The 18,454-nt window shown below is 50.6% G+C and overlaps 1 protein-coding gene across 2 annotated transcripts in view; it reads left to right on the forward strand.

Annotated features, from left to right (window-relative positions):
- KIAA0232 (KIAA0232 ortholog) overlaps positions 1-18,454 on the forward strand; it is a 397,277-nt gene that overhangs the window by 262,101 nt on the left and 116,722 nt on the right. The window lies entirely within an intron of this gene.

The following is an 18,454-nucleotide window of genomic DNA, read 5'->3' on the forward strand; positions in this document are numbered from 1 at the left end:
GCTCACAAGGAGCCAAGAGGGAGTCAAGAGATGGGCACGCGCAGCATGCCGGAATCGGATCAGGTCACGCGCGCGCAAACACGCGCTCGAACATGCACTCCGATTCCGGCATGCTGTGTACACACACACACACACACGCACAGACACAGACACACACACACACACACAGACACACACACACACACACACATCCCCTTCCTCTCCCCCCCCCCCCCACTCACCGGACTCTTTCCGCGTGTCCCTCTCCCTCCGCAGCGGGTCAGTCTCGGCAGCAGGCTCCAATTCAGACTCAGAGCTCGGCGTGTCTTCGCCGGCGATCCTCAGCTTGCGCCGGGACAGCCGATGTGCACGCTCACGGCGACGTCGTCTCGAGCGCTCCCACCGCGCTTTCAGTTTCGCGCCCGGCGATCCTCAGCTTGTCTTCCTTGTTCTCGTCAGATGAGGTAAATCATGTGACTGTTATTTCTCTGTACCGTACTGAAGGTTATTTTTGTATATATATGCTTACTCTGTTGTGCCGCTATCGGAGCGTGGTGTTTTTTTTTTACTCTGCACCACCACTGGAGAGTTCCCTGCCTATGCACTAGTGAGTCAGAGAAAAGCTGATCAACTTACGTAGATTTGATTCATATGAAAGTAATACCTCTGTCAGTCATAGCAAGATAAAACACTGATGCAGAAGGGTATCTAAACAAATGGGGACAACCTGAAAAGAGTAATGAATGAAAACACGTGTGCCTACTTCCCGTTGGGATCTACTGGGTTTGGCCTGGATCCACCGTTAACGGATCCGTACATCCTAGGCGTGCACCGAGCCCACCCATCCCTGGCAACAACCTTGCCCTCATCCAGAGCTCGAGCTTAAGACGTCACAGCTCACGTGATCCTCATGCTTTGGGTCTGGCTGGCTTCGCTTTCCATTTGAATGTGCTCGTTGTCCTTGGAAGCACATGCAGTGTGTGAGCGCGCGGCAGCGCCGCCAGAGCGCGCAGCGTGTTTTCACTGTAAGGGCCTCGGATTTCCACAGTCTTCGTGCCCACGCCGCATGGCCCAACCGAAGCAACCTGATAGCAAGAAAACAAGGAGGGAGGGGGCGGCCAAGGTCGTCGGCACATCTAGATATCACTGGCAACAATTATAATATTTAAGCGGTGAGCTTGTACTTTATGTACACAATGCCATTCTTTTCTCTTTGAGACATACTTACTGTAAGGCGGGGCGTGACATGGAATACATTCATTGCAACAGATGTGATGCAACCCTGCCTTTTGACACACTTGGTAGCTCTCCAGAGCGGCATACAATAACCGCACAGTGCTGGCTTCAGCAAGACAGCATTTGCTTTCATTTAATGCACGGCAAACAATCAGAGTTAAAGCATATACATTTTGAGCTGTCCTCCGAATAATGAAATGAGCTCAATTCTTGAAAATTAAATTACGTTTACACTGATGCAAATAGGATTCAATGCAACATATGCAATCCACAGACACACTGTAGTGTAGTTCCTATTATCCCAATAGGCTCTGCGCATTGGAATAATATCTTCAATAGTATAGACCTAGGGCAGAGGTTAACTAGGTCTTCTACCGACGATATTAGACTTAAAGTTTTGTGTTTGTGCCAGCTAGCTCAGAGTTCACTAGAAACTTTCTCGAATAGGCAGGGAGGATTTTAACCTCCCTGGATAGACAAGAAGGGATTTAGTTTCTGACAACCATAGAACATGACAACTTTGCTCTCCCCTAATCAAGAGTGTATCTCTAGAGTCGTGTGAAAACAAAAGACAACTTATTTTACTCAGTCAGTTCAGTGCATTCTTAGTTTCACCAGATTGTAGAGAAAAGGAAGAGACGGGCGTGTTCAATAAAAGATGTTATTTATTGATCAGTCTCTTTTCTCATACAAGAGAAATGAATCGCTATTATTGCAATACTTGTAGTTAAGTAAAGTGCATACAGTAAAGACAGAATTATAAAATAATACTGTAAAAGCATTGATATGGTTTCTGAGCCATATGATACTTTAAAATGGATAAAATATATACATACATATATACATTTGACTAATCGTACTCAACTGGTGCTTCTAACCACACCTACCCCAGTGTACCTGACCTAAGCCTAATACGTGGGCGGGAGTAGATAAGTAGCAGTTTAAGTTAAGTTTGTTTGCCAAGGGACTGATTCGAGAATTCTCTGCTAGGGGTTATTCAGTTCTGTACCTGAGATCTAGAATGATGGAGGGCTGGTATCTCTTATCCCAGGTCTTGATATTCCAGCTGCCTGCGAGGGCTGCTTGGAAGCGCCGGAGCTGGATTTCTCAGCAGGAGAATGGCAGCGTCTCGTTCTCAGCGCGTCAGGAAGGCGGGGCAGCGCCTGTGGGCTTCGCTCTCTGCTGGGCTCCTCAGCACGTCTCGCTGCTCCGATCTCGTCACCACCGCATGTGTTTGCTTAAGGCAATGTCGGTAATATTTATACCTGAAAGGTGCCGAGATTGACGTAAGGATGGACATATATACGTCAATAAGGATGTCATATGAACGGGCTCGTTCGCACATTCTTTTGCTGAAGTTCTCGGTGAAATCAAAACAATGGTTATGGGAATTTCCCAGGTCGCTGTAGGTTTGATTTGTTTTGAGAACTCCGTATGCCTTATCAGGGGCTGGAGGAATATCGCTTGTCTAATTAGATGGCATGCGTTATGACCTAATCAGATAACGCGCTTCTGTGCCGTGGTGTGGCTTAATCAGATAACGGTTTCTGCACCGTTAGATGGCTGCTAGTTAATTATTAACCAGACCAGGGTCAGGAATAGGGGAATCGATACAGTACCTATAGGAATACATCACAACACAAGACCACCCCAGCGGGTCTCATGAGAGGCCCTTCACAAAGGGAACAGTCAGTTATTTGGGCGTTAGTGTCAAATGGGGTGAGTTGGAGTCTGATCAGCTGCTAATGCTTCGCATCCTTGGTTAACTGAGGGTTGTGCTCCTATTGCCCACCCTGTGGGCAGACCCCCAGGCCATATTAAAGGCTAAAGTGTACAGTGGATCCACAGAGGAGTCACTCTTGGAGGTAGGGTGGCTGCCTACCACCGGCCTCTGCTCTTGAACACATAGATACGGTGGGCGCAATAAATATGTGAACCCACCTTTTGCACAGTACTTAGAGGGTGGCTCCCGAGCAAAGCACATGTCCCCTATGTGACTCAAAGACTAACACTTTGTCTCCTGTCAGATGTGATCAGAAGAGTACACTGCACTCCATTTTTAGGACTGTCTCCTCCTGCTTAAGAGCCTCAATTCAGCAACATGTCATGGACAGTGGATGTGACATCATGCACCCTTTGACCGCCATCATTGTCCTACCCCTTCTCCTTAATTTAGCCACTCAACAGGTTCCAGTTTGCTGAGGAGCAAATTAAAGGCTAATGTGAGGGAGACAGGTGTACTTTATGTTCCTGCTTCTGATTCCGTGACCTCTGAGAGTAGGACAGAGCTAGTAAGGGCTGTTTCAGTGTTACAAAAAGGCAAGCCAGGGGCAACAGATGCTACACCCTAGCGACCACTTAATGATGTCTATCTCTAAACTGGATTATACTAACAAACAATACCATGCCATTCCACTCAGCACCACTCAACGCCACAGCACCACTCAACGCCACAGCACCACTCAACGCCACAGCACCACTCAACGCCACAGCACCACTCAACGCCACAGCACCACTCAACGCCACGGCACCACTCAACGCCACGGCACCACTCAACGCCACGGCACCACTCAACGCCACGGCACCACTCAACGCCACGGCACCACTCAACGCCACGGCACCACTCAACGCCACGGCACCACTCAACGCCACGGCACCACTCAGCGCCACGGCACCCCCCAGCGCCACGGCACCCCTCTGTTGCAACGGCACCCCTCAACGCCACAGCATCCCTCAACGCCACATGATGTGGCCTTCAGTGGTGCAGAGTGATGCTGTAGCCTTCAGTGGTGCCGAGTGATGCTGTGGCCTTCAGTGGTGCCGAGTGATGCTGTGTGTAAGGAGCCAAGGCCGTTTCCGCAGGAGTGCCAGGAACCGAAGTCTAGCCCAACCCGTCCCCCCTACACCAATTGGGGCTATCAAACACTAGAACACAATGTTGATCGGGTGGGAAAGGAGGGAACAAAACAAGGTAAGAAGGGGAAGAGACACTGGACCTCTTGAACGTCTTTCTCTCTGGATGAAGCTGGTGCTAAAAGGAATGATTAATTAGTACAACAACAAGCCACAAACAATACCTACAGTACACTGCACATATATTGCCTATTTCCTGGTGAGAACAAAGGGGTTATCTGGGTTATCTGTATTCCTAAACGTTCACAGTGACTAAGTACCACGAGATGCCTGTCATAAATGAAAGCATGTAACCATGGGATATGCCACACGCAAATGAGTAATGATACATAGTGCTGAGCTATCTTACCCCTTGAAAACAACGGGTTAGCAGCGTGGTGAACAGTGGAGCTATTTAGGATCACAGCAATAATGTGTCTAGAAGAGCAATGAGCGTATGCATAAGAAGCAACAGAACCCTCACAGAAGAAATGTTTAAAGGTGCGCTACAAGTGCGTTACCAGGTCGTCTTCTCCCCAGCACTGTGACGAATGCCAACCTCCAAGTAGAGCAGCAGAATAGATAAGGGTACAGGAATCAAACATAAAAAAAAAGGAGTGTACCACCAGGCGGACCACAACTCCCAGAATCCAATAGTAAGCACCAACCACCCACACCTTGCAAGGCCGGCCGCTCGACGGAACCGTAGTCTGGCCAAGTGGCGGATCCGCAAGAGTGTAGGTAAGGGGGGCCCTCAAGAACTCTGAGAGGAGACAGCCGGCACCGGGGACAATGCTTGGAAGCAAAACAAAAAGGGGAGGATCGGTAATAGACTGCAATTTATGCAAAGCGGTATTCCGAAGCTTAACCTCTTAACTTCGAGGTTCAGGGAAGCACAGCAGCACTTCAGTAAAAGAAATAGGCAAAGGTTCTTTTATGCGAAGGACAACTCGGTCATCTGGGAACGAGAAGGGTCCGTTTAGGCAGGACCCACAACAGGAAACAATGTGAGCGAGGCGGGCGATGCGGAAGTGACGCGCCGCAACTAGCGGCGTGAAAACTAGAGCACGAAGCTCAGAGCAGCGGGGAGATCAGGCTTTAGTATCCTGCCCGATCCTCTTGCACATGCGCAGTATCACGCGGCCATCTTGGATTGGTCTTGCGTTGTCTGCTTGGTCTACATTTCCTCGGAAGGGCTGGCAGGCGTGACACTGTGGCCTTCAGTGGTGCTGAGTGATGATGTGGCCTTCAGTGGTGCTGAGTGATGCTGTGGCGTCGTAGCTGTTTGGTTACTTTGTTGCTATTTTCTCGATTTTCTTGCTTCTTTGTATCTCCAGCGATGTCGACTAAGAAGACCGATTTCAAGCCTTGTGGAGAGTGCGGCAAAATGATGTCGATCACGGACCCGCACGAGGATTGTATCTGGTGCCTGAGTTCGGACCATGATGTCGACGGCTGCTCTTCGTGTAGGAAAATGAACCTGAAGGCGCTTAGTGAGAGGGAGACCAAGCTTCTGATGGCGAAGTTGAGAGGAAGTAAGGAAAAGAAGATCTCGTTCGAAGAGGTCAAGGTCGCGTTAAAGATCCCGTACGGCGTCGCCTTTGAGGTCTTCATCAGATCATGCTTCGAAGTCGAAGAAAAAACATAAGAAACGAAGACATGGGTCTCGAAATCACTTCGGTAAGGATTCGGACTCGAGACCGAAGTCGCCTAAGAGGCGGCATAGGAAGGATTTTGTGTCCTCATCGCCAGAAGTTTTGGATCCAGAAGGTGAGGCTTCGCCTTTGGAATCGCGAGCTTGTTCAACGACTCCGGTTCCGAATCCATCTCTGGCGCCATCCCCGGCTCGAGAAGATGAAGAGGTCCCTTTGGATGAGGGTTCAGTACCTGTGGAAGAAGAGGCGAATCCGAGCCTTTAAAGGGTCAGTCTGAGGGTTCTCACACTCCTTTCCCGGCCTCAGGTCAAGACCCTTCGGCATTTTTGAATGCTATGTATGGTGTCTTTTCCAGACAATGGTACCCCTCTGGTGCACCTTCGGGTCCTATGGGTCCTCTGGCTTTTAATTTAGGAGTTCCCCACTCCTATGCTCCAGCTCCCTTTATGCCTTTCATGCCGGCTCCGACGCCGCCTTGGCAGTACTGGGCTCCGCCGAGGTAGTCAACGCCGATACCGACGTCGCATGCTCCGAGTCGACCTCGTGAACAGCGCCCTGGGCCTTCGGAGTCGATCCCGGCTCCGTCGGAGTCGTTCACAGATCCAACAGCGCGGCTATTGAAGGAGAGATCTAGGAGGGATGCTCAGCGCCTCTTGGAAGAACAAAGGTATAGGGAGGCTGAGGCTGAGATGGAGGAAGGTGAGCTTCAAGATGATTGTTTTGAAGATCTAGCGGAGGCTAGTGGTCTGGAGCTTTCTCCGGAATGGGAGCTGCCATCTGTATCTGATGCTCCTTCAAAGGATGTAAAGCCATACCACATGGTCATGAGGAAGGCTGCAGAACTTTTTAATTTAACCTTGCCTACGGTCGAATTTAAATTGAATCTTCTGACTGAGGTTCTCCATTCCCCAAGTTCTGTGATTGAGCCGTTGCTCCCTTTTAATGAGGCTTTAACTGAGCCTATTTTGGAGGTTTGGGGCGAGCCTCTAGCAGGTCCTGCAGTGTCTAAAAGTGTTGCAAGGAGGTATTGGGTTGCACCTACGGACCCTGAATTTTTAACGTCTCATCCTTCGCCAGAAAGTCTTGTTATTCAGGCAGCTTGTTCTAAAATGACTGTGGGCGCATTTCCTCAAGTGCCTGGGGATAAGGATGCCAAGAAACAGGACCAGACTGCTAAGAAGTCCTTTTCTTCAGCAAGTATGGCTTTAAAGTCAACTAATGCCACTTGCCTTATGGGGAGATACATTCATGCACTTATGGATTCGCTGCGTCTGTGGCCCATTAAATTCCTGATGACAACAGAAAGGATTTTGAGTAAGTGTTGTCTGACGCACAGGCGGCTGCACGCCAGGTGATCCAGAGTTGGCTGGACACTGCCGATTCGGTTGCTCGCATCATGTGAACCGCTGGTGCCTCTAGGAGATCTGCCTGGCTGAAGTCATCGGATTTTTCGGCGGACGTTCAGGCCGCATTGTTGGATCTGCCTTTTGATGGTGTTGGACTTTTTGGAAAAAAAGCTGACGCAGCCTTAGAGAGATTTAAGGACAGTAGGGCTACTGCCAAATCTTTGGGGCTGCAGACCAGGGGTTCATCTACCAAAAGGTATAGAGTTTTTGGACGTTCTTCCTTTCGCCCCTACCGGCAAGGTCAGCAACAGCAACAGCAACAGAACCCCTTGTACAGGTCTTACATGGGTAAGCAGAGAGCTCGTCCTCGAGGACATCAGGCCTCCTCCACCTCTTCCAACCCCCCAGCCACAGAAAAGCAGCCCTAGATCCGCCATTCTGGATCATTCGGGTACTGTAGGGGGTCGGCTTGCCTATTTTCTACGGGATTGGGAATCGGTTACATCAGATCTTTGGGTTCTCAATCTCGTAGAAAATGGGTATGTTCTTCCCTTTCGGGAATTTCCTCCAAATTACCCTCCTTGCCAAGGTTTTTGCACGGAGGAACACCTGTTACTCCTGCAGGAGGAAGTCCAGACACTGTTGAGAAAGGGTGCGATAGAGTTGGTTCCAGAGCAGGAAAGGGGTCAGGGATGCTTCTCCCGGTATTTCCTGATACCCAAGTAGGATGGCAGGCTTCGTCCAATCCTGGATCTCAGGATCTTGAACCTTTACCTGAAACAGGAGAAGTTCAAGATGCTCACCCTTGCACAGGTTCTTCAGGCGCTGATGGAAGAAGAGTGGAGGGTGTCAATAGACTTGCAGGATGCATATTTTCACATCCCTATCCTGCAGTCTCACAGGAAGTATCTCCGTTTTACGGTGGGTTCACAGCACTACCAGTTTGTGGTCCTACCGTTTGGTCTTACTACTGCGCCTCAAGTTTTCACCAAAGGGATGGCTGTGGTGACGGCGCATCTCAGAAGATCGGGGATACTGGTATTCCCGTATCTGGACGATTGGCTGATCAAAGCCGAATCCCCAGAGATAGTGCTCCATCATTTGCAAGAAACAACTCAGTTGTTACACAGGTTGGGTTTTTTCGATAAATGTACCCAAGACTCACCTGGTGCCCTCCCAGCGCAACCTGTTCATAGGTGCGGTACTGGACACAACTGTGTGTAGTGCATTCCCTCCACCTCAAAGGATTCATGACATACAGGAGTCGATTCCTTTATTTCACAATGGAGCGGTCGTTCCAGTTCTGAAGGTCCTTCGCCTGCTCGGCCTGATGGCTTCCTGCATTCTGTTGGTCAACCATGCACGCTGGCACATGAGGGCGCTCCAGTGGTGCCTCCGCAGGCAGTGGTATCAGCACAACGGAGATTTCAGGGAGTTTGTGAGGATCACCAGAGAAGCTGCAGCGGATCTGACTTGGTGGGGAGTGGAAGGCAACCTGTCTCAAGGAAAGCCTTTTCAACTACCTCCATCGGTGTCCACAGTGTTAACCGATGCATCCACTCTAGGGTGGGGTGCTCATCTGGGGGATCTGGAGGTCAAGGGTCTTTGGTCTCCAGAGGAAAGGTTGCTTCACATCAACCTTCTGGAATTGCGGGCGATACGTTTGGCACTCAAGGCCTTCCTCCCTTCCCTTCGCGGTGGGTCGGTTCAAGTCCTGACGGACAACACCACCGCGATGTGGTATGCCAACAAGTAGGGTCGCAGTGTCTCTGCAGAGAGGCTCTGCGCCTCTGGTCCTGGGTTCAGGACTATCAGATTTGTCTGATGGCAAATCATCTGGCCGGGGTTCTGAACGTGCGTGCAGACAGTCTGTCGGCAGTTCTCGGCCGACCACGAGTGGAGGCTTCATCCAGAGGTAGTTCGTCACGTCTTTCGGACGTGGGGGACTTCTCAGGTGGACCTGTTCGCCACTCGCGAGAATGCTCACTGCCTGTCATTCTGCGGCCTCCAGTATCCGATGCGGGGAGTCTTGGGGGACGTGTTTCAGTTGAGTTGGGACTCACGGCTCCTTTACGCGTCCCCCCCCCCCCCCTTCCCATACCCTTGATTCCTTGGGTTCTGAGGAAGATTCGCCAAGACCGGGCCCAAGTTATATTGATCGCCCCGGATTGGCCAAGAAGGGTGTGGTACACAGATCTTCTCCACCTCTTCTCGTGCCTGCCGCTCCATCTCCCTTTCAGGGCAGATCTCCTCCCTCAGATGGAGGGGCAGGTTCTACACCCCCACCTCCAGACCTTACACCCGGAGAGTGAAGGGGGCAACCTGAATTTTTTTTTGTCTCCCACACGATGTGGTGGATGTCATTCTTTCGGCCAGGCGTGACTCCACTAAATCAATCTATTCGTACAGATGGTCTAAATTTGTCTCTTGGTGTGGAGGATCAGCCGTCATTGTTCAAGTCTCCTGTGGTTCTAAGATTTCTTAACCCCTTCCATGCTCATGACGAGCTCAGCTCGTCATGAGACACACTGGAGCTGTGCTAATGACGAGCTGACCTTGTCATGAACAATGGGATTATAAAACTATCAGCACAGGAGAAAAATACCTTTAGCATTGAAGGTGTTAAGGGTCTCACTAATAAATTCCCTCCTACTCCCTTTATTGTGCCTCAATGGGACTTAAATCTTGTCTTAACCTACTTGATGGGTTCTCCCTTTGAACCCTTGCACAAGTGTCCCATGAGACTTTTGTCTTTTAAGACGGTCTTCCTTGTTGCAATTACCTCGGCAAGGAGGGTAAGTGAGCTTCAAGCTCTTAGTTCAAAGCCCCCATTCTTTATTTATGTTTAGGCATCCGAGAAAACATTCAAGTACTTTTTAGAATATGAATTATTTTCACTTTAAGAAAGTGGACACAATACAGTTTCAGAGTTATTCAATGATATCCTATGGAAGGATTGGCAAGTTCAGAATACAGGTACAGTAATTCGACTTACAAGACCAATCTCCAGCAGTTAAGGTGAGTGGTGGGCAAGGTCCAAAACAAGTGGTACACCACTAGCAGCACGAGGGCGGCTGGGTGCAAAACAGCGCTGGATGCCCAATATGTTTTAATGGAGATCAGTTACTGTGAAAAATGAATGTAGGTTCTGGCTAGGAAGCAGGTCTGGCTGAACTAACAAGTGGGCTCAGGTTTTGCAGTGCTCGGATATGACGGAACACCTTTGGTCCTCTTCTCCAGGGACCAGGGGCGTTGGGTACAGAGGTGTCTTACCAGAGTAGTCGCGTTCAAAGGAGGTTGACATGCTGAGGTCGCAGGTGACGTTTGGGAGTCCAGGAGAGTTGAACCCAAGATGGACTTTGGCTCTGGAAGACTGGGGCACCTTGTTTGCAACGTTGGCCTACTTTGTATTGGGCCAGAGGCGAAAGGTGCAGTGGTTGCTTCAGGTGTCATGATTTTGCAGATCTGGAGGCCTCGGAGTCTCCTCTTTGGAGTTGCTGTTGAGCAGGTCTGCTGCTCACGGAAGGTCTTGGTCTTTATTAAAAGCAGGCAGTCCTTCCAGGGTTTTGGAGGCACGACGGCTGCAGGACAAGACGTCTTTGGCGCAGAGTAGACTGAGAACAGCCGACAGGTCAGCAGGGCTGGAGCTAAGTCAGTTGATCTCTTCAGTCTTCTCTGCTTTCGAGGCTCTTTGTCTATCCTTTTCTCAGGTCATCAGGATCTGCTTCTCTGGTGCCAGGAGCTCCCCTAAATACTGAAGTTAGGGGAGTGTAGGGTAGTAGCCAATGGGCTACTGACCCTTAGGGTCACTACGCCCCCTATATGACCACATCCTGTCAGAAGTGGGCATAAACCTGCCCTAGAGTTCCTAGTTTTGCCATCACCAAGATGACTACCTTCTGAAAAATTATGCCTGTATCAGTTAGCCCACCTTAGGAGGTGGTACTAGCCTGGAGGCGGCATGTGTACCTGACAAGGTAATATTTCTGCCTGTCCAGGTGGCAAGGTGGCTCTGGGCAGGGGGGTGACTTACTCTCTTGTGAGGGGAGCTAGATTTGCATTTGAAAGGCGACAACTTCTTTAAAGCTCGCCAGCCAAAGGAGGCTAATCAGCAGGTCATCCTGTAAGAAGAGATATTACTCCCTCTTCCTTGACAGACTTTTGTTCCGGGCCTCCTTAGTGCAAAGGCTCTCACCCTAGGAGATCCGAACTGTGTATCGGGTGTCAGGCTGGCACAATAGAGTAGGCAAGCACCCCAGAGGCTGGTAGGTTTTCATGGGGTACCTCCAAGGTTGTCTCTGAGTTGCATGTATTGATAAATGCAACACTGGCTTCAGTGTGGATAATATGAGAAGTTTGGTACCAACATATTTATTTTCAGTGAAGCCCTCCTGTAGCTGGGGGAACTCCTTTTCACCAGTGTCCAGTACGTGGTTTATAATGGCTTCCCAGGTCTCTTGCACTATCAGTAATATAACTGATCAGCACAGTAGCATATCTACTCCTGCAGAAATGTCCTCACATATAATATTAGGGTTACTTAGGGTGCCACATTTCATGCTGCAGCCCTTGGAGACCCTCTTTAGTACATCAGGCCAAAGGTACAAGGATTCCATTTTCTAGGGACTTACAAAGGGTGCTAAAGGTTTAGCCAATTGGGGGACCAATTGTGCTGTTTTGGAAAGAGCTCTGGCACTTGGTGCCTGGTTAGCAGGAACCCAGTGCACTTTCAGTCGACATCACATCATGTACCAGGCAAAAATTGGGGCTAGCATGTCAAAAAGGGCTACTTTGCTACAGAGCCATTAAAACATCATATGAGGGTGTGGCTTCAGGTGTCAAGATGGTGGCCGCACTCTTAAGAGTGCTCCGAACCCCTCCGTCATCTGCTTGCATCTTAATTCCCCTCCAGGAGCAAAAGTGTCACAAGCAGTTCCTGAGCTGACCGAGAACCTGCCTACCAAAAACTACCTCCTAAAACCAGCCCATTCTGAGCAGGGATACTCGCTGCAGTGGACCTGGGTGGCAAGGGAACAAATGGCAACGGAGTAGCAGTGGCCTGTGAGTACTATAGACCGGGGACAGCTGAAAGATGATGAAGCGAGCCGGAGTTCTGGCAACCTCCCCCCTGAACATCAGGCTCCGGAGCTGTTGAGGCCGTGGTCTCTGTGCGAGTGGGAGTGCTCTCCGGAGATCTTCCCTGGACTGGCTAAGAGAGGGGAGGCAGCCCCGTGCATTCGCTGGCTGGTGCCCCAGAGGAGGAGGCAGTCGCGGCGGGGTAGCCGGGCTGGTGTTGGAGGGCTGCTGGCACCACCCGAGTGCTGTGCTGTAATGTTGGCCCGCGGCCCAGCGGGATTTGAAGAGGAGGCATGACCATCCCCGGGGCCTCTCGGGTGGGCTGCATCACGTGAGAAACTGTGACAGGACCCGGTGGTGCCGCCCTGGAGGTGCCCTGGCTGTGTGCGACCTGATGATGGATCGGCTACCCTGGTCATAGGATGATGGGCCTGCGGACACTGCGTGCCTGTATCGCCTCCCCTGCTCCGGTGGCAGCATAGATCCTGCCAAACGTGTGAGGTTAGTGGCGCTGCGGCTCCAGGGGTGCACAAAGTGGAAGAGCGTGAGCAGATATATGCACAATGGGCGTACCAACTGGAACATTGCAGAAGCCCTGAGCACCCGGACCATCTGACAGCGATCGGGTGCGACATCTCCGTAAAAACTTTCCCAATATGAAGAATGACCAAGCGAAACCACCCCATCTCAAACCCGCATGGAGCAGAACACCACAAGCGGGACGGGCATCTGTGACAACACGCCGAATAAGACCCCCCCCACCCAGAGGGTGACATCGCCACGATCCTCCACGCCACAAAATTGTCGCAAGACTCAGTAGAACCAAAAAGAAGGAGGTGCGTGTGGATGTGGATGTGGCCCTCCTACGGCAGGATCTCTGCAATGCCACTGCCCGCATGACCGAAGCAGAGTCCAATCTTTCCACAGTAGAAGATGAAGTCCTTCATCTGAAAGAGCAGGTCACAAAACCGTTAGCACATACTAACTCCATAGGCGTGCAGAAGACGCTGAAAACCGCGGTGCAGCTAGTCTCCTTCGTCAAAGATTGGATCAAATTGTGGATGCCGCTGGGGCACTCTCGGCATGGTTTATTGTGGAATGCGTTCATCGGGCACTTGCACCCAGACCGCCGCCTGGGGCCTCGCACAGGCCTATCATAGCTAAAATACTCATCTTCAAGGACAGAGGTGCCATTCTGCAGGAAGCCCGCGCCCAGCCTGCTCTGTCCTGTCGTGGCCACAGTGATGATTTTCCTGGACTTTACTTGGCAGATCCACAAGCAGAGGAGGTCATACCACTCTGTTACACAGATATTGCGGGCCCTCAACCTCCAGTACCGACTCTTCTTCTCGCCTTCAAGTGATCCTACAAAACAAGATGCAATTCTTAGAAACACTTGAGGCAGCAGGAACTTGGGTGACCGAGGAGCGCCCACTTCACCAAAAAGCGATCATCCCTCTCTGTGCTTCTCCTGGGCCCAGTAAAGGAGGGGGCGGTGACTAACTCGCTCTCGCAGATGGTGTGACGCCCATAGAGTGGTGTCTGCCTCATCATCTTGCAACACACACACACACCTGCTCACGCACGTCAAATGGATTACCCGCGCCCCAGAGGTCACCTGATCTCCCAGGCATCCTAGATGGAGCAAGTGGGGTCTCAAATCAACCTGGCAGCCCTGCACTTCTGAGATCTCATGGCCACCCCACTCTAGAAAGGTGACAAGACCAGACCATGTGATAGGAGTCAGCAGCAGGGGTGGAGCAGCATGAACCTGCTGCCTGGTCCGCACAGCTCAGCCACTCCAATCGTTTGGGGGACAGATATATGGCATGATGATATTTAACCTCGACCATCCGTAGGTGCAAGGAAATAGATTGTTTCCTCGAGGTCAGGCATTCTTCCTGGCAATCATCTTCCAACTCGCCCTACGACGGAGGGAGAGGAGAAGGACTGGAGCAGTAACCATTAGGGAGCAACCTTGCTCCATTATACGTTTAGCCTTAAGAGGGCTGTATTCAGGGATCTTAGCATTCGCTGGGAGGTGAACCAATAGAGCATGGCACATTTTAAGAGATAAGAATTGTGTGTGAGATAGGCCATATTGGCCCTGTAGCCCGTGCTTGAAAAGACATCATGGACCGCCATATCATGTCCAACGAATGAGGCGCAGAGCAGCATCACTCTGATACAGGAGGGTATCGTGGAAAGCCAGGGCTACCCTAGAGCATGCCGAGAAGCTTATTAAATCCCAAGAGGTGCTATTCAAGTTGCTACAGAGGATCATTGTGTGCCCCCCATTATTTCCCTGTAAACCGGTGCACTGCAAGATGATGACCATGTATATCTGGAATCCCAGTGCCTCCTCAAACGGGGACTTGCGAACCGAGGCAAATGCCACGCAATGTTGCCCACCTGCCCAGACAAAGGACGCCAGTATTGAAATTAAGGAACAAAACCACATCCCCGAACTAGGATTGGGGTAATTCATCAAGACCTATACCGGGGAGACACATCATTAGTAAATACTGCAATGGGCCCCATCAGGTTAAATGGCAGACTGCACTATTTGTGCAAGTCACGATCTGTTGCCAACGCAAGGGGGCGAAAGTTGAGTGACCCGGCCAGGTCTTGAAGGCAGAAGATAGGGATCCCCAAGTACATAAAGGAATTACGTCTGGTTGCGATATCGGGGCACCAGTGTTGCCATGCAACATCACCAGCCACCACCACTGGAACTGATTTGCTGGTGTTAACAAACATGCTGGATGCCTCAGCGTAGAGTTGGAGGAACTAAAGGTATCAAGGGCCCGACATCCGTGGCTCATCAAGGAAAAGTAGGACATCGTACGCGTAGAAGGCAATTTGATCCTTAATACCCCCCCCAACACCGCCAGCCCCAAATTAGAGTATTGCCTCTCATAAAGCGTGCTAAAGGTTCTATGGCAAGAGTGAAGAGCAGCGGGGCTCGGGGACAACCCTGTCTTATTCCTCTGAAGATCGGAAAAGGTGAGGAGAGCCCCATTCACCCAAACCTGGACAGTGTGGGTATTGTATAACAGTTCCACCAGTCTGCAAAAGGAGGGTCAGAAGCCCGTCTAGTTGAGCACGGCCACAAGAAATGACCAGGAGACAGTGTCAAATGCCTTTTGGAAATCGACATGAAGGGCCAGATCACTATCCGGTTGAAGTTCCTTAGAGATGGTCAGTTGCACCCTCCGAATACAGTGGTGGGTGCTCCTACCTGGCATGAAGTCTCATTGGTCTGGAGTTAAATAGGTGAGAGTCCTACTTAGCCTGGTTGCCAAGGCTTTCGCGAAAATTTTGACAACAATCGTGGCAATATCGAAGTCTGGAGGAAAGGAACCACGTTTGAGCACCTAGTTATAGAGGCAAAAAAAGGTAGTGTTTAAAAAAAAAAACTCGATGGGGAACCCATTGGGACCAGACGTCTTACCGACTTAGAGGTCTAATATTACCTGCCCCACTTCCTCTGCCAATAGTGGCAGGTCCAGTTCTCAGTAAAGCAGGGAGGTATAGAGTCGAGAGCGCAGAGTACAGTCCCTGATGAAAGGTCACCAACGGCTGGGCAATCGCAGGCAGCTTCTCTCAAAGGAATCTAGAGGAGTCTCTAATGACAGGCACCAACCTGTTGGAAACCTCCCAAGTCGTCACCCCTATAAAGAACTTGTCACCCCTTTAAAGAACATCTTACAACTAAGTTAAGGGAGAAACCACACAGTCAAGAACCCTAGTCGCCCATGGAAGGATAGCCATGCCTGACAACAACATCTAACAGTTAAGATAGGAGCCCAAATGTACAGTATAAAGAGAAAGAACATCCTTTCGCTCTCCATCAGTTCAGCCGTCCAGGCACTGGTTAAACATTACTACCTCTGGCCATGCCTCACGTGTAAAATCATCATGGAGCAGGACCCACATAGTGTCTGACACTGCATTTAGGTCAACTAGTCTGGCAGGCTCTGTTGATTTGAAGAGCGCTGGAGTATCGGAGAGGGATGCCTCATGGTCTATAGGGCCCGGTTTTGTCTGTTAAGTTGGCATCCATTTCATGAGCTATGAGACTTAAGCTTTGTGTGGCGCTCCCTTTATCGCGCTAAACCTAGTTTAAGTAGAATATGTTTTAGGCAAATTTCACAAGTAGTTCAGGGGAGCGGGCCTTTACTATGGCAGCTGCCAGGCTTCGAAACTCCCTTTCGGCACATATCGGGAGCCTTAGCTTGCACCTGTTGTTCTGCCAGCAAGTTAAACCTGGGCATTTTGGGGATTAATCCTTCTTTTGGGGTTGTGGTGGAGGGGGTTGGATTATGTTGTTCTTGGCTGCCATCTTCACAGTTCTCGTTCCTGCATAGCTCTTTGATGCCTTGTTTGGGCTAATGCACTCTATAAATGCTACAAAATTCAAATTCATCTTTTAGGGCAGCTGAGATTTTGCCAGGATGGTGAGAGATGAGAAGGTTGTAATATAATGGTCTAGGCATGTGAGCTGTAGATCACACATGCTTTACATACTCCTGCCATCTAGTGTTGGGTCCGGATATTTGCAAGCTGTTTTGTTCGAATAAGTCTTTTCCAGTCACAAGGCATGGTGACTCCTCCTTTCAGTGATAGTGCGCATGGGCATCGACTCCATTGTTCGATTGTTTTTTCCGCCACCGGGTTCGGACGTGTATTGCTGTGCTCTGGTTCGACACCATCCTTTGGTTCCCCTCGTTGCGCAATCCACTACCCTCGACGGTATGGTTTCTCGATCGCGTTTTCCCATCTCCGCATATTGTATCGATTCCAAAATCTTCATTCGAAAACTTAGTGGAAGGCTGTTGGGCCTAACCGCTTTGGGCCAGCTAGCAGTAGATAGAACGGACTCCATTCCAATTCTGTCCCAGGTGTCACGCTAAGTACCCCTGCGCCAACTTGCATGAAGTGTGCAACTTGTGTTTGTCACAGAAGACTTCAAAGAGAACTGCGAATCCTGTGATCGTTTTGATCCAAGAACACGTTCCGTGACCATCGGGCTCGACTTCCCGAAATGTATCAACAATACAGCGGCTCCGCTACAGAGCTTTTTGGAGAAGACTCTGACCAGGAAATCTTCGAAGCGAAGGGAGCAGAGGATAAAGAACTACACATCTGTGAGAAAGTGCCATCTTTCTTGCATGGTTTGCCCCCCACTTTTTGCTGAATTGCTGATGTGCTTTGACTGAGTGTGCTCTGGGCTCCTACCAATCAGGTGCCCAGGGCCTATGTTCCTTCCCTAAAACTGTGTTGAAACTAAAACCCAGTTGGCATCTCTGGCCACCTGTCAGCCCCTAGTAAATGGTACCCAGGGAATGGTGACCAGAGAAGACCCCTAAGGGCTGCAGCACTTATTGTGCCACCCTTAGGGGCCCTGTACCCTGACACCCACACACTGCCTTTGCAGGCTGAGTGTCTAAGTACAGAATCAAACAAAGAGTCGACATGGCGCACATCCCTGTGTGCCATGCCCACAATCTCACTGCCCTGGCATCTGTCAGTCACCCTATTGCTGGGGTGCCCTATGCCAGTGGTGTGGGCACAGGTGCGTGAGCCCTGTGTCCCTACAGTACCCAGGGCCATTCCTGGGCACTGTAAGTGCAGTGCTGCCATTAAGAGTATATGGTGCTGGGAGGTTGTCATTACGAACTCCACAGCACCATGATGGCATCACTGAAGACTGGGAAGTTTGATATCAAACTTTTCAGCACATTAAACCCGCAATGATGCCAGTGTGGGATTTAATGTAAAATGCACTATAGAGGGCATCTTAGAGATGCCCCCTGAAACCTAACCAACTCCCAGTGTCTCCGGACTGCGTGGCTACCGAGGCTGCCACCACCAGACATGTTTCTGGACTCCTGGGTTGAGAGCCTGCCGCTCTCGGGGGCCTGAAACAATGCACATCCTGGGACGAGGTGCCAAGCCTCCTACCCCAGGATGGGCAGGGGAAGCTTCAAAGGCATACCGCCTTTGTGAGCTTTTCCAGGCCACTTGCTGTACTCCGCAACTGGCCCCCACCGGTTCTGACCCGAACTCTGGCAGGAAGAACGGCAGGAAACTCCAAGTGAGAAAAGGGTGTGTGCCAGCCTCTGCCAACCCCACCCCTCAGGTGGGAGAGGTGAGGTGTAGCACGACTCCAGGCTCCGGCCATCTTGAAGATGGGGAGCCCTGCCCAATCACAGCTAGGCTCCTGCCCCCCTCCCACAGGAGAGGAACAGGCTATGGGGTGTATTG

Source organism: Lissotriton helveticus, chromosome 2_2, assembly GCF_964261635.1.
Source record: "Lissotriton helveticus chromosome 2_2, aLisHel1.1, whole genome shotgun sequence".
Taxonomy (NCBI): Eukaryota; Metazoa; Chordata; class Amphibia; order Caudata; family Salamandridae; genus Lissotriton; species Lissotriton helveticus.